The sequence below is a fragment of the Canis lupus genome, chromosome X (assembly GCF_011100685.1).
Source record: "Canis lupus familiaris isolate Mischka breed German Shepherd chromosome X, alternate assembly UU_Cfam_GSD_1.0, whole genome shotgun sequence".
Lineage (NCBI taxonomy): Eukaryota > Metazoa > Chordata > Mammalia > Carnivora > Canidae > Canis > Canis lupus.
This window is the reverse complement of record NC_049260.1, coordinates 14,332,753-14,349,462: the sequence shown is the minus strand read 5'-3', so window position 1 is coordinate 14,349,462 and position 16,710 is coordinate 14,332,753. Positions and strand designations below refer to the sequence as shown.

General features: G+C 41.0%; 1 protein-coding gene across 7 annotated transcripts in view; it reads left to right on the top strand.

Annotated features, from left to right (window-relative positions):
- The first annotated feature begins 2,490 nt into the window (after positions 1-2,490).
- Positions 2,491-16,710, top strand: part of RAI2 (retinoic acid induced 2) — a 388,924-nt gene continuing 374,704 nt past the window's right edge. For 5 of the 7 annotated variants that reach the window (XM_038586942.1, XM_038586940.1, XM_038586939.1 and 2 more), the window contains exons 1-2: positions 9,566-9,748; positions 10,619-10,692. The gene's annotated coding sequence lies outside the window, so the exon portion shown is untranslated. Of the gene's footprint in view, positions 2,641-9,565; positions 9,749-10,618; positions 10,693-16,710 lie in introns of those variants that run through there. The other 2 variants (XM_038586945.1, XM_038586944.1) reach the window with 1 other exon arrangement.

The following is a 16,710-nucleotide window of genomic DNA, read 5'->3' as shown; positions in this document are numbered from 1 at the left end:
ATATTCTAGGCCAGATTAAATTTCAAACGATATATGCAGATTTCAAATTTGATTGATTTGTATTTTGTGCTGAAATATTCCCTGGATTAGAAGCAAAATTACAGAAACGAAAACTTTGTATTTACAAAAATTTTTCAAGATTTACACGGTTAACTTTATTATGATGGCTTCTTATATATTAGACCAGTACCATTATGTTGGTAATGTTCTAAAATTCTATGTTGTCCAGCGTGGTAGTCACTAGCCACATGTGACTCTTAAGCACTTGTGATGTGGCTAATTACAGGAACTAAATTTTAAATTTTACATCATTTTAGCTAATTAAAAATTAAATTTAAGTAGCCACATGTGGATAGTGGCTGCTTGTATTGGCTAGCACAGTTTATAATAACCATTATTTTAAGAAAGTGCTTAAAATCATTCCCATGGTCTGAATCATAATAATATGTACACAACTTTAGTATTTTTCTTACACACAGCTTTACAATCACACTGAGCAAAATAAATTTCAAAAGGAACTTCATATTTTAAACTAAATTAGGTCTCTTCTAAAAAAATAAATAAATTAGGTCTCTTCTGCCTTCAGCATTTCACAGGGTCATTCCATTATTGTATTAATCCAATGTTAAAGATTTTAAATCTGTGTTCATAAGACTTGTTTTTGATAAGTTTCTTTTATATGTTGCCTTGTTTTACAAATAAATACAATGAATAAACATTTAAAATACTCTTTTTTTTTAAAGATCTTATTTATTTATTCATGAGAGACACACAGAGAGAGGCAGAGACATAGGCAGAGGGAGAAGCCGGCTCCTTGCAAGGGTCCTGATGTGGGACTTGATCCCAGATCCCGGAATCAGGACCTGAGCCAAAGGCAGGCAGATGCTCAACCACTGAGCCACCCAGGCGTCCCTTAAAATATTAATACAGATGCTTAAGTTGTTTTTTCAATAGAATAATTTTACAGGACTTTTAGTAATGCAATCCACAGTGTTTTGTAAAAAAAAAAATTAACATATTTTTTCATTCAGTTCCATAAATGTGGCACACTTAGAATGTTTGCTTTCTTGCTTAATAAGCAAAATAGAATAGTTGTACCCAGCGACAGTAATTTACTATTGTGGGTATAGTTAGAAGGATATTGGAAACTTTGTAAACTTGTTTTACCCTTCCTGGGTAAAATATTGGTGTTATTAAAGCATAATGTCATTTTAGACTTTAATATTTATTTAAATATATGGTAACATTTTTATTTTGGCCAGCAAGGCTTAGCTAGTCAGCCCTGTTTTTCAGTTTTCTTTAGAGACCATTTCTGCATCTAGTAGAGGACTATCTCTGCAGCATTCTGCAACAGTGGTGATCTAACCACATTCACGCTGACTGCTAACTTTACCCTAACTTACTTTTAAAAAATTTACCTGGCCACCTCCTCCCAGCCTAGTTTATTTTTTTAATTGTTTTTTTTTAATTTATTTATTCATGATAGTCACAGAGAGAGAGGGAGAGAGGCAGAGACACAAGCGGGCTCCATGCAGGGAGCTGATGTGGGATTCGATCCCGGGTCTCCAGGATCGCGCCCTGGGCCAAAGGCAGGCGCCAAACCGCCGCGCCACCCAGGGACCCCCCCCAGCCTAGTTTATTTTAATTCGCAATACGTTAAGCTTGCGGTGACTTTTTTCACCATGTTAAAAATCCTGCTCGTCCTCTTTGAGCTAGAATATTTGGTGATCTCACTTAGTAAGATTAATTCGTAAGATTGACAAGTGACAGGTGCAAATGTCTACACCAACCTAGTTGGGCAAGAAATACTCCTTTATTTTTCGATAACTAATTTGTTTTGATTACAGGGCCTCCAGGTGTTCCCACTAGACCTCTGGGTTAGGTGGGCCTGGGACCCACGGTGGAGGGGGCGGCTGTGTTTCAGCTGCCAGGCCTTGGTGTGACGCGTGGAGCCCCTCCTCCTGGAAGCTCCCAAGTTTTCTTTTATTATTATTTTTTTTTAGATTTATTTATTTATTCATGAGACACAGAGAGAGAGAGAGAGGCAGAGACACAGGCAGAGGGAGAAGCAGGCTCCCCGCGGGGTGCCCGGTGCGGGACTCGATCCTGGATCCCGGGATCACGCCCTGAGCCGAAGGCAGGCGCCCAAACGCTGAGCCACCCAGGCGCCCCGGCTCCCAGGTTTTCAAACAGGCTTTCTTTTCTTTCTTTTTTTTTTTTTTTGTATATTTTTGTATTGATTTTTTTTTTTTTTTATTGGAGTTTGCTTTGCCAACATCTAGTATCACACGGAGGGCTCCTCCCGTCCAGTGCCCCCCGCAGTGCCCGTCCCCCGTCCCCGCCGCCCTTCCCCTTGTTCATCTCCCAGCTTAGGAGTCTCGGGGTCTCACACAGGCTTTGGGGGGCGGGGGGCAGCGGCCGGGCTGCGAGAGGCGCGGGGACCCGGAGCTCCGCGGCCGGGGAGCAGCGCACGCGCACGCGCAGGCTGCGAGCGGCTCCCGCCGGCTCCTCCCGCGGCGGTCGGTCCGGGGACGTTCTCCCCGCCGCGGGGGCGACTGTGACCCCCGGCGGAGGCCCGGGCGGGCCGGGTCCCGATCGGTGCTGGCGGACGTCACCCTGCCAGGTTCGGTGGTTCTGCAGGTGAGCGAAACTCCGAGCCCGGCGTGGCAGCCCCCGCGCCTCTTGCTGCGGCCCCGGCCCTTCTCAGGCGGACGCCGGCTCCCCTGCAGCCCCCGCGGGGCTCACACCGCAGTAGGGGCCCCCGCGGGGCTGCGCACATGCTGGGGCGCTGCGCGTCGCCCGGGTTCCCTGGGCCCCGGGGGCTCTCCCTGGGGCGCTGTGCTGGCCCTGGTCACGCGCTCACCTCTGAGGCGCCCTGTCTTGCTGTGTGCGGCGCCGGGGGTGCTTCCGGGATCGTTGGTCCCGGGGAGGGGGAGCGAAATCGGGGACCTGTGTGTCACCACCTTGGTGAGGCCAGTCTTAATTTGTGCTTCGAGCCTTCAGGCGCCGGGAGTAGAAACTGCGCCTTGGTCATTCAAGGCTTTTGAGTTCCCAAGAATGCAGGTGAAGAGCCCAGGACGCGAATGGCCATAGGGCCCAGGGACTAGCGATGGGCGGGCAGGTGCATCCTTTATTTATTTATTTATTTTTTAGGATTTATTTATCAGAGAGAGAGAGAGGGGCAGAGACACAGGAGGAGGGAGAAGCAGGCTCCATGCCGGGAGCCTGACGTGGGACTCGATCCCAGGACTCCAGGATCGCGCCCTGGGCCAAAGGCAGGCGCTAAACCGCTGAGCCACCCAGGGATCCCCCAGGTGCATCCTTTAATCCGGAGTGGAGTCTCGGTTCTGGTGGTCCTCTACAGCGCCAAGGCTGAGCAGAGGGTGCAGGACCTAGTTCTTGTCATTTTTCTTAACCATCATCGGCTGAGGTATCAATTTGTCTCATCATTGGCCTAGGGCCTTTCTTACCCCTGTCCTGTTCCTATCCACAAGGGGTTCCGAACCTCCTTTGGGACGGAGAAGCTCCCATCTGTGCTCTAGGTTCCCTTCAAGCTCGTGCAATTAATTGTGCTGCCGCTTCCTTATTTTTTGTCACAGGAAGGATTTTATCCAGTTCTCCAGTAGACTTCCATGTAGGACTGGCTACATAATTTGCAGGGCCCAATGAAAATGAATTAAAATTTGATACTGTTTAAGCAGCACAGTTTTATTTATTTATTTATTTATTTATTCATTTATTTTTAAAAAATTTTTATTGGAGTTCAATTTGCCAACATTTAGCATAACACCCAGTGCTCATCCCGCCAAGTGCCCCCAGTGAGTGCCCCTCACCCAGTCACCCCAACCCTCCGCCCACCTCCCCTTCCACTACCCCTTGTTCATTTCCCAGTTAGGCGTCTCTCATGTTTTGTCACCCTCACTGATACTTTCACTCATCCTCTCTCCTTTCCCTTTATTCCCTTTCACTAATTTCTATATTCCCCAAATGAATGAGACCATATAATGTTTGTCCTTTTCCGACTGACTTATTTCACTCAGCATAATACCCTCCAGGTCCATCCACGTGGAAGGAAATGGTGGGTATTTGTCATTTCTAATGGCTGAGGAATATTCCATTGTATGCATAGACCACATCATCTTTATTCATTCATCTTTTGATGGACACTGAAGCTCCTTCCACAGTTTGGTTATTGTGGACATTGAGCAGCAGTTTTATATTTTAACATTTTGGGAGGGAGAATTTTGGACTTATAAAAGAGTTGTAAAAATAGTACAGAGAGTTCCTGTGCACCCTTGACCCAGCTTCTCCTAATGTTAACAGCTCTCATAATCATGGTACGATTATCAAAATTCAGAAATTAACGTGGTACAATACTATTAACTCCAGGCTTTATTTGTAGTTTGTCAGGTTTTCCACTAAAGAAAGCTCTTTCTCACTTCCAGGATTCAATCTAAGATCCTATATTGCATTTAATTCTCACATCTCCTAATCTCCAGTCTATGGCAGTTCTTACTCTTTCCTTGTTCTTCTTGACCTTGACACTTTTGAAGAGTACTAGTCAGACATTTTGTAGCATGTACCTCAATTTGGGTTTGTCTAGTGTTCCCTTGATGAGTCAGTGGTTACGCACTCTTGGGAATGATGTGCTTTTCTCAAAGCATCGCAGCCTCTTGAATTTTTCAATAGAACAGTTACTAGAAGGTTCAGCAGTTTGCCCCAAGTCCTAGACCTGTTAGCACCAAAGCCAGGACTAGACCTCAAGGCTCACTTTTATACTAGGGTTGTTAACACAAACCTTTAAATCTTTTTGTATGTTTTTTCCAAACTACTGACTTATTCAGCATTTGACTTTTAGGATTGTGAGCATCGAGTTGTTGTTTGGTCCCTGCACAGTGAAGTAGGGAAAAGGGGAGGCTGAACAATGGACAGATAACATAAGAGAAAAATAGTACTCCAGACACTGTGAAGTTAAGCTCTTGCCCAGTGCCCCTGCTGCTTCATGGACGGTGGTGATTATGGTCACAATTTAGTGAGCTCTGGCTGTGTGCCAGGTCTCAATTCAGCATCATCACCTCCCACTTCTTAAATTTCTGCTTTACAAAAGAGAAGCTGAGAGCCACATTTCCCATCATCCCTGTCTCAATATGGTTACCAGTTTAGAGTTGTTGATGAGAGGAACTTGCATGAAATTTGAAGGCAGAAGAAAAGGAGAGCTGTTTTGTGCCACAAGGACACATGGGCGGATGTGAGATTTACAGAAGTTAAGAATTGATGAGGATCACATGCTTCACTGCTGCATGTGAAGGGATTTTCAGAGACTCTTCAGCAGCTATCCAGTAATCTTTCAAGAATTTTCTGTGATGCTTCAAGCTGAGGTCTACAGTGTTTGCTTTCTTGATCTTTGGTAACACCTTCTTTGACCCTGTCTTTCCTACCTCGCTTAATAGTCCTGTAAACTACTAATTCCTATTCTAATACCCTTTATTCCTCCTTTCTTATCCGACCCCTGATATAGTACAACATGTATTCATGCATTTAATCCTCTCACTGTCCAGGAGAAAGGTGCCAGTAGAAATGGGGAAACTCACAAGTCATTGTGCCACTCCCATATCCACCCACGAGCAGTTTAATGACTAGTTCAGGTAGTTCTTAGCAATAAAACTGAAAATCTTTGTTATCACAATGGGTTGTTAGAATGGATGTTCCTACATGAAAAGAGTGATAATTGAGACTTAATTTCTTAACACAGGAAAAGGTGCTCAACATCACTACTCATCAGAGAAATGCAAATCCAAACCACAATGAGATATCACCTCACACCTGTCAGAATGGCTATCACCAAAAAGACAAGAAATAAGTGCTGATGAGGGTGTGAAGAAAAAGGAACACTCATGCATTTTGAAGGGAATGCAAATTGGTGCAACCACTGTGGAAAACAGTATGGATGTGACTCAAAAAATTAAGAACAGAACTACCATATGATTCAGTAATTCCATTACTGGGTATCTACCCAAAGAAAATTAAAACACTAATTTGAAAAGATACATGCATGCCTATGTTTATCACAGCATTGTTTACAATATTCAAGACATGGAAGCAACTCAAGCGTCCATCAGTTGATGATAATGAAGATGTGTTACATATACAGTGGGATGTTACTTAGCTATAAAAATGGATGTGATTTTGCTATTTCTGACAACATGGATGAACCTAGAGAGTATTATGCTAAGTGAAATAAGACAATGACAAATACCATATGATCCCACTTATATGTGGAATCTAAAAAAGTGAATTAACAAACAACTAAACAGACTAAAAACAGACTCTTAAATACAGAGAACTGGTAACCACCAGCTAGAAGGGAAGTGTGTGTGTGTGTGTGTGTGTGTGTGTGTGTGTGTGTGTAGGTAAAACAGGTGAAGGGGGTTAAGAGATATAAACTTCCAGTTATAAAATAAATGTCATAGGAATGAAAAGTATAGCCTATGGAATATAGTCAGTGGTATTATAATAACATTGTATGGGTGACAGATGGTAACTGCATTTATTGTGGGCATTGACAATGTATAGAATTGTTGAATCAATATGTTGTACACCTGAAACTAATATAACATTGTCAATTATATTTCAATAATAAAACTCAAATGACAATTTTTTTTCTTTTTCTTTTTCAAATGTAAAAGACTGTTTACATATGAAAGCATTTCCAGGTACTCTGAAAGCTTTCAGAAACCATAACCTGAGGACTAGAGATAAGACTAGATTCCCTTTCCTCCAGTTGGAGTATTAGAGCACATAGAGTCTGTCTTCACATTACTCAATTGCTCAAGTATTTGTCTCCCCCTCTAGCCTGACCTTCCTGTCTGCAGTGCCTAACTCAATGGTTTGGGAGTGGTAGGTGCCCAGTAAACAAGCATTCCTCATTCACTCTGCCTTAACCTGCCTGAAATTTCATCATTAGTTTGATTTCTTTAGCTTGAGCCTAATTTGACCTTTTCTCCTGTAACAATCTAAGTTCTGTATATTCATGCTCTATGCCTTCATGGAGTTGAACTTGTTAAATCCACTCCTCAAAGTTGGTTCAGTTTGGAACATGAGAGCATGAGGACTTCTTAGTTTTGAGAGAGACTTCTACACACAGATAAATGTACAAGAGGGTTGCAGCATTCTCTGTAATAGGATAAAACATTGGAAACAATTTTTTAAAGAATATCTTTTAAAACTAAAATTATGGCTCTCATGTAGATATAAAATGAACATACGTTAGAGATTTTATTTAACTCATTACTAATTAGGGAACCAGTGATGTTAGGACCATTTCAAAGGATAACCAAACAATACATTTTTATTAGATTAGTGCAAACCAAGGCAAAACTGGCTTCTCCCACAGTTGGAGAAGGCAATTAATTGAATCTCCACTGTAGAATTTATTTGTGTGTCTATAGCTAAGATTTATTTTCCATTGCTATCAGTTATATATAGCTTACAGAATGGAAAATCAGAACCAGGTAACCAAGAATGATGTACTCCAAACAATGTCTGGTTTTCCACAGAAGCACAGATTTTTACCCATGAGTACAAATATTCATTAACAGAGAACTGGTAACATTAAGAAATTACAACTATATTGGGAAAAGAAGCATCCATTGCAAAGAATGTAGCGGACACTAAAATGAAAGGCAAACGAGAGACTGAAAATAATCACTATACATTGGTCTGATAGGGGACTTGTATCCATTATATATTCAAAAATGTTTATAAACCAATCACAAAAAGATGTACAACCCAATTAAAAAATTGGGGGAAATACTCAAATAGGTATTTCATAAAAGAAAATATTGGAATGGCACATGAAAAAGTGCTCAACATCGTTGGTTGTCAGGAAAATGCAAATTAAAATTGTAACAAGGTACCAGCGTACACCCACCAGAATGGCTAAGACTGTAAAGACTGACAATGCAAAGTGCTGATGAGGATTGGACAACTGGTAGGTCTACACTGCTGGTGGGAATGTAAAATGGCATAATCACTGTGGCAAAAATGTTTGGAGTCTCTAATAAAGCTACACACCACCTATGACCTAGAAATTGTAACTATATTCCCAGGAGAAATTAGTGCATATGCCCACAGAAAGATTTCTAAAAGAATGTTCATAGTAGCTTCATTCACAAGAGCCCCAAACTGAAAACAGCCCAAATTGTGATTGGGAATACCACTTCACAACAAAACCCCCCCACAAAACTAATACCTGCAAAAACAGAAATGAACCTCACAAATATTAGGTTGCATGAAAGAATCCAGACACAGAAGAATTGCTACTCTATGATTCCATGAATATGAAGTTTAACAGGCAAAACTAATGTGTAGTGTTGGAAGGCAGAGTAATGGATACCTCTGTGGGGTTGGTATTGACTGGAAGGGGCATGAGAGAGCCTTTCTGGGATAATGGAAATGTTTATATTGATTTGGATGGTGGTCACATGGGGATATACATATGTAAAAAGTCCTCAAGCTGTACTTAAGTTATGTGCATTCACTGTATAAATTATACCTCAACAAAGTACTATTGACAAAAAGAATGTAGTCAATCTAGATAAACTGATTTGAAAATCATGTCCTGACTCAAAAAGACTTATCTCTTAAGTTCAGTGAGTTACAGAACAGTAAATGTTATACAATTCCATTTACATTATTAAAAAGCATGGGTGGGTTATGTGTCATATGTGAATGCATCACAAAAGATGGAAGATACTTGTCTGGTTATTTACTGTGCCTATCCTGGGCAGTGAATAGGAATAGGCATGGAGAGGCATTATTGTTTGAATTATTTACAATGTGAATGTATGGTTAAACTGTGGGATTTTAGCAAGCTCGAAATAAAGCCATAGCCAAAGATCTTCTATGAATCCGGTCTAGCACAAAAATACAGTTTTGGTCTTGGCCTTCTGGCATATCTTTCACACTACAGGGCATTTCCTGTCAGTGAGTGATAAAATCAGTTTAATGAGTTGGGACTAGCATTTCTAAGAACTAGAATAGAAATCATCAGAGGACAGTATGATTTTGGAAAATGTCTTAGTTTTGTATTCCTACTGTCTAGGAACTGCTGGACTGCCATGTAAAATGCATTTCTTATTTGGGTCACAATTCAAAAATATTTGAAAGCCACTGGCTCGCTTAGTGCACTGTGTTGACAAGTGTAGGGTGACTGGTTTTCCCTTGCCCTGTAATTTAGAGAGATTTGGGGGATGGGGGGAAGGGAATGAACAAGGAGAACACAAGCTTTCCTTTACGCAGAGCCACAAGTGACTCCTTTAGCTGGCCTTTGGCATCCAGATCAGGCTTAGGAAGCAGGATTGGACCATAGTGGGTTGTATTTAGTGGAGTAAACTTTTTACATTCCACCCATCATCTGACCCTTGAAATACTTGCTTTTTAATCTTTGAAATCCTTGTTGTTATTTTATTTTATTTATTTATTTTTTTAAGATTTTATTTATTTATTCATGATAGTCACAGAGAGAGAGAGAGAGGCAGAGACACAGGCAGAGGGAGAAGCAGGCTCCGTGCAGGGAGCCCGACGTGGGATTCGATCCCGAGTCTCCAGGATCGCGCCCTGGGCCGAAGGCAGGCGCCAAACCGCTGCGCCACCCAGGGATCCCCCTTGTTGTTATTTTAAACAGAAGCTATTTCAGATGTCTGTTTAAAGGAAATGCCAGCCACCAGCCTTCAAGGTATAGGCGATGGTAGGTTTCTTTTTTTTTTTTTTTCCCTTCTCAAACACAGGAAGAGTGGAGTGTGTGTTGGGGGGGTGGGAGGGAGGAGGAGAGAGAGAGGGAGAGAGAGAGAAACATACATATTCATACTTATGGTCCAATATATTTTCCTTATCCCCAAATGACCAGATAAGGGCCCTGCCTAACTGAGACCTCTGACAACCAGACTATCCAAGCCCAGCCTAAGGAGGCACTTGTACAATTGTATTGCTAATATATTCCATTTCCTAAGAATGTTGATACTTCCAAGTTTTTAATGGCACCACTTAAGTGAGTTTCCAAGTAAGTCACTTTTTCAGAAGTGATGTTCCTGAAATAAAATGTACATTTTAGTGGATATCACTTTTCTCTCTTAGCACTTGTGTTTTCAACCTAATTGTTGATTTACTTAAATGATGATTGATGTTTATTTAAGGACAGTATAACACCTTGATATGTTTTTGTGGTGCCTGGTAGTGCAGTATTCTGTACTTGTACTTACTGGGTTCCTAGGGTAATTATTGCTTAAACACCCTTTTGATCTGCCTAAGAATACCAGCCTAATAAAAAAAGCCGTTACCAAATTTACAGACTGTGGGTTTGAGAACAGAAGTGTTCACATAGGCACACTTGCCAGCTTGTCACTTATTAAAAGATATTAACCAATTCATAGACCTTAGCGCGTACCTGTTATGCAGGTAGGTATTCTACTGTGTGATGGATCTGACACACAAGGCTATAGAACACTAAGTCTGTTGGGGGCAGTGGGAGTCAAGCTTTGTTAGTCACCCTTTCTATACTAACCGTGTCACGGATGAAATTGAAGACTGATCTGTTTTTTTCCCTACCTGTTCTTCCTAGGTATTACTCTAGAAAAGTGTTTTTTCAAACTTCATTATAAGAAACTTCATGGGTTTCACGAATGTGCCATTAAGGTATCGTTAAAAACAGCATTAAAAATATTTTAAGCCTGTGATTAATGGAATTGTTGATTTTCTCAGGTGTGATGATAATATTGTGGTGGTGTAGATTGTGCTTTTTTGGGGGGAGATGCACGCAGGAGTATTTAGGAGACAAGGGGTATGATGTCTTCAATAATCCTTTCACAGGGTATAGCAAAAGAAAACATAGATATGGAAAGATAAAATGCTAAGAATTGTTGAATCCCAGGGAGAGTATATGAGTGTTTGTGGTATTCTTTCGGTTGGCTTGACAATTTTCAAAATAAAAATTAGGGGAAATATGTATGTACATGTTATAAATATGTATATGTGGAGAGACAGTTAAAGTAAATAGAGCAAAGTGGGAGTGCTTATTGGATCCCCGTGGAGGCTCTATGGACATTGGTTGCGCTTTCGCCTGAGACCCTAAAACAGCTGTTTATGTGCAGAAGTTCATGGTGGAATGCTCTTGCTGGGGAAGGCAGCGGGATTCAGCAGGGGGAGGAGCTGAGCTGTGATGTGGTACTAACCCAGGCCTCGGCGGAATCAAGGGAGCTCAGCAGCTGGGCTGGCCCTTCCTGGTTCTCCTTGGGGCAAGGGGGCCTGGGCTTTATGCCTCCTCACCCACCAGTCATTGGATGTGAGCTACCCTGGGGATGGGGAGGTAGGGGCGTGTGGAGGGGTTGAGGGTTAAGTGGAGGAGAACATAGCACTCACAGCATTGGGGGGATGGATGTGTCTTGAAGGGGGTTCTGGGTGGCTTGCCACAGCATCCAGTACCCAGCTTTTCTTTGTGGCATTTTAATTTGTTTATTGGAGTCACGTTCTTAAAGATGTATCATTATTTTGCAAGGTTACAGCTTTGTCAAGTGTTTTTGTTTTGTTTCCATAATTCAGGCCTATGGATTGGTGTAAAACCTTTTCAACTCATGTGTATGACACTCAATTAAATGTCATTGTCCTGCAAAAGGAAACTTTTAATAGCTTTCATTATGTCAGTATCATATTACATAGAGTTGTAGGTTTTTAGTTTTTTTCTTTCCGTTTTTTCATTTCCTTTTTTTTGATAAGCCTTGAGTGCTTCTTATCTGACTTAGAACTTATAAAATAAATTTAGACAAAATGCCACTTTTAAAGCCGCTTTTTATGTTGAAGATTCAAATAAGATTATTTTGCTTAAGAAGGAATTTGCCCCTTGAAAACCATTGATCTACAGTTCCTCTCCCATCTCTAGCCAAGATGAGACAGTTCTGGACTTCCAAATATGAATGTGAAGTTTGAAAACAATAAAAGATAAGAAAGAAAGGTTTGTGATGCTAAGCATAACCGGCATCTGACTCTGCTGAGCCTCTCCGTCCTGATCATAACTGAGCAAGAACACTTTGCCCTTTCTGCTTGCACTAGCCGCTTTCTGGAACAAGGACAAGAATGAACAAGGGGAATTCTCTTCTGGTTGTTATTTTAAACAATTGTTTCCTTCTGATTTTCTTTTTTCCCCCTCTTTGCCATGGTTTTTAATATGTGCTTCATTTATTCAGACAAGGGGACAACATTATCCCTCTGGAGAAGAAAAACAATAGTTCCAGAAGCAGAAGCCATGCATTGCAAAGAATTCAAAGTCACTTTTTCCTGGGGATAAAGCTTTATTTATCTTAGAATGGATTTGGCCTTTAAAACATGGATACAGGGATCCCTGGGTGGCGCAGTGGTTTGGCGCCTGCCTTTGGCCCAGGGCGCGATCCTGGAGACCCGGGATCGAATCCCACATCGGGCTCCCAGTGCATGGAGCCTGCTTCTCCCTCTGCCTGTGTCTCTGCCTCTCTCTCTCTCTCTCTGTGGCTATCATAAATAAATAAAAAATTTAAAAAAAAAAAAAAAATAAAACATGGATACAAAGCAGGAGGGGGAATGTAAATATAACCTCCAAATCTCAAAAAGCTATTTAAACTGCAGAGTGGTGAAGCAAGATCTTAAATTCTTTCAGAAAATGAAAGATCTTTTTGAACTATTTTTCACTGTCTTACCTATCACTTCAAAGGATGATTTGGCATGATCTTTAGAGACTTTCTTCTGTCCAAGGAAGGCTGGAAGGACTCTAGAAAGTGTAATTTGAACCAAGTAACTCATCCACAAATCTCCTAGCTTTCCCTGTATTTCCTCATAGAACCATTGTAAGGAATGAGGGATGAATGGTTGCAAATCTTCTTGTAAAGCATAAAGGGCAGAAGAAATGTTCCTTAGTAATTTACTCCAGAAGTGGTATGAACTATAAAATTGGCAGTCTGGAGCCAGGCTTCTCTCTGATCTTACAGAGAGCGGGCAGGTTTGCCCAGACAATGTCTCCACTTTCATGGAAGGCCTCCAGGTAAAGACCAGTGGCAGTGATATTGAATGTAGCAGTTCCTATTTGGGATCAGAGCCATGTGAACCCCCATTGCAATCTCAAGGAGCCTTTGGAGAGTTGACTGTGCAGCTTTTTAGAACACACACAGGCAGATCATTTGTGATACCCATAGCATGAAGAACTGTTAACCTCTCCCTGACCTCACATCTTTAATAAATTCCTTAATGGGGCAGCCCTGGTGGTGCAGTGGTTTAGCGCCACCTGCAGCCCAGGTGTGATCCTGGAGACCTGGGATTGAGTCCATGTGGGGCTTCCTGCATGGAGCCTGCTTCTTCCTCTGCCTGTGTCTCTGCCCCGCTCTCTCGCTCTCTCTCTGAATGAATGAATGAATGAATGAATAAATAAATAAATAAATAAATCTTAAAAAAATAAATTCCTTAATGTTCTACTCTTCCTTCTCCCTCTACAGTAGCCCAGTATGGCGCTTACTTTGTGATGTTCTGTTGTAAATAAGGCCATTAGTTCCCAGCTATGCACACTAGGGTGCTCACTGCATTTTATTGTGAATTCTCTGTGTTTCAGGAGATCAGAAACAAGTGTTAATGGCTCAGTTATCTCTGACATTAAACAAAAAGCAGAAATTGTGGAAAGCATATATATATTTATGTATTTATATTTATATATATATACACACACATATATATATATATTTAGGATGAAAGATTGTCTTAGTTTGGGTTCCTGTAGAAATAGACCTGAGACAAGGATTCAAGTGTAAATCATTGACTTGAGAGGGGAAGGAAGTGCTGGAGAGGGGTGGGGAAATGTGATAGGCAAGGGAAAGAGCCATTATAGGGTGCTACTGGAGCTTAAGCCTACTAGGGATCTCTGGGAGAGGTGCTGAAAATGAGCCTCAGAGTTTTCCCACCTGAGGGTGAGGAAGCTGAAGCATTTATATATCAAATCCTCTCAGTTCTGGGTTGAAGACTGTTGGGGGAGCCTTAATTTCTCAGCACGTTCAGCCTGCTACCCTGGTGGCAAAATTAGCTTTATAATGCTGGTGGGGGGATGCCTGGGGGGCTCAGCGGTTGAGCCTCTGTCTGCCTTTGGCTCAGGGTGTGATCCTGGAGTCCTGGGATTGAGTCCTGCATCGGGCTTCCTGCATGGAGCCTGCTTCTCCCTCTATGTCTCTGCCTCCCTCTCTCAGTGTCTCTCGTGAATAAATAAATAAATAATAAATTAAAAAAAATATAAAATGCTGGTGGGTTGGTGGGGCACCTGGGTGGCGCAGTTGGTGAGAGACCAACTCTTGGTTTTGGCCTAGGTCATGATCTCAGGGTCATGAGTTTGAGCCCTGTGTTAGATTCAGCGCTCAAAAATAAAATAAAATAAAATAAAATAAAATAAAATAAAATAAAATAAAATAAAATAAAATAAATAAAATATAAAATAATAAAATAAAATAAAATAAAATAAAATTCAGCTCTCAGCATGGAGTCTGCTTAAGGCTCTTGTGCGGGCGTACGCTCTATTTCTCTCTCTCTCTCTCTTTCCTCCCCCCAACCCCACCCCGCAGCCATAAATAAATAATTAATCAATCACATCTTTAAAACAATGCTGGTGGGATAGGGATATGGATGGATGCTACAAAGATGCTATCAGATATCCAGAATACTATTCAGATAATTCAACAAGCTTTGGTACTTCTACCACCAAAGAATTTTTTTTTTCTGGTAATGGACAGGAGGCAGTCTTCATTTACTTGATTTTCATAGAGAAGAATAATACTTTTTCAACCTCACAGGCTTATGAGAATTAAGTGAATTACTATCCGTGAAAGTATAACAGAAACAGAAGATGGCAGTTGAAATGATTTGACTGTTTGCAACTGGATAGAAAAGTAAAGCAAAGAAAAGCAGTAAACTGTAAAATAAAACTATCAGTGGTCATTTCTCATTTTATTGAGTTTTATTTTTTTAAAGATTTTATTTATTCATGAGAGACACAGAGAGAGAAAGGCAGAGACACAGGCAGAAGGATAAGCAGGTTCCCTGAGGGGAGCCTGATACAGGACTCGATCCCTGGATCCCGGGATCACGTCCTGAGCTGAAGGCAGATGGTCAACCACTGAGCCACCCAGGTGTCCTTCATTTTATTGAGTTTTAAGCTGGTTTTGCTTCTGAACCCCAAAATGTGGAGTTTCCAGTGATTTCGTTTATGTCATGTTTTCTGATTCATCAGAAAGCCTTCTTGGATTCTGACATGATTAAATTTTTGCTATTCTTAATATATATATTTTTGGCTCACTTTATTGATAACTTTTTGAAAGAAATGAACTAAAATCTTCTATAATGGTAGATTTTATAAAAGTGTTGCTTTGTATATTTTGAAACTATGTTATTAATGTATGGAAATTCAAAATTATAGCTTCTTTGTAGATTTTTTTTTGTCATCAAGCAAGGTCCTGCTTTAAGTGTTCCCCTTTAAATTTGGTTTCACCTGATACTAATTTTGTTAGATTTTTTTTGTTATTTGTCTAGTATATTTTTCTCATTCCTTTTATTTTAGCTTATGTATGTTGTTGTGTTTTAGGTGTGCCCATCTCTAGCTTTTGTTTTCACCCCACCCAATATAAACAGATTTATCTATTAAAGATAGTGATTAAAAACATAGATTATGGATATATTTAAGTTTAATTTTTTTGCTTTATTGTTGTTCCTGTTTTTTTTGTTTTGTTTTGTTTTCTTCTTCTGGTTTGGAAGTTATCCATTGTTTTTCTTTTTTTTTAATTTATGATAGTCACAGAGAGAGAGAGAGAGAGAGAGAGGCAGAGACATAGGCAGAGGGAGAAGCAGGCTCCATGCACCGGGAGCCTGACGTGGGATTCGATCCCAGGTCTCCAGGATCGTGCCCTGGGCCAAAGGCAGGCAGTAATCCGCTGCGCCACCCAGGGATCCCTCCATTATTTTTCTGTAACACTTATTTTATCCTCTTACTCGTTTTTAAGATTTATTTATTGATTTTAGAGAGAGGAAAAGAAAGAGAAAGAGTGGGGGCGGGGAGGGGCAAAGGGAGAGGGAGAGAGTCTTAAGAAGATTGTGCACTGAGTATGGAGCCTGATGCAGGGCTTGATCTCATGACCCTGAGATCATGACCTGAGCCAAAACCAAGAGTTGGATGCTTAACCTACTGAGCCACCCAGGCACCCCTGCTCTCACTTTCCATTGCCTTTTAACATTTTATGTTGCTGATAAGATATTTATTGCAAGGTTAATTTCTTTCTTTTGCTTGGAATAGAGTAAACACATGATAAATCCTTATTTTGTGGAATAACATTCACTGCATATTGAGGGATGTTGCTGTGAACCTAATGACATATAGTGTGTATGTTGCTTTACTTTTTGCTCACAGAGAGCATAGGGGCAAACTACTGAAGTCTTCCCAAACTTTCTCTAATATTTCTATCCACAGAACTCAGCTGACCTGTCCTCCTCTTCTCCTTTTTCTTTTCTCAGGATGTTTTTCTGGTAGCCTTTGGAAAGGTGCCTTAAATAATATGATGGGAAGTTGCGAGAGCTAGCATGAGGGAAAGTTTAATATATCAAGTCGTGAAATCTCAGCTACCCAATTCTGTGAAGTTAATAGTTTTTTTGAAGAGAACTTCTTTC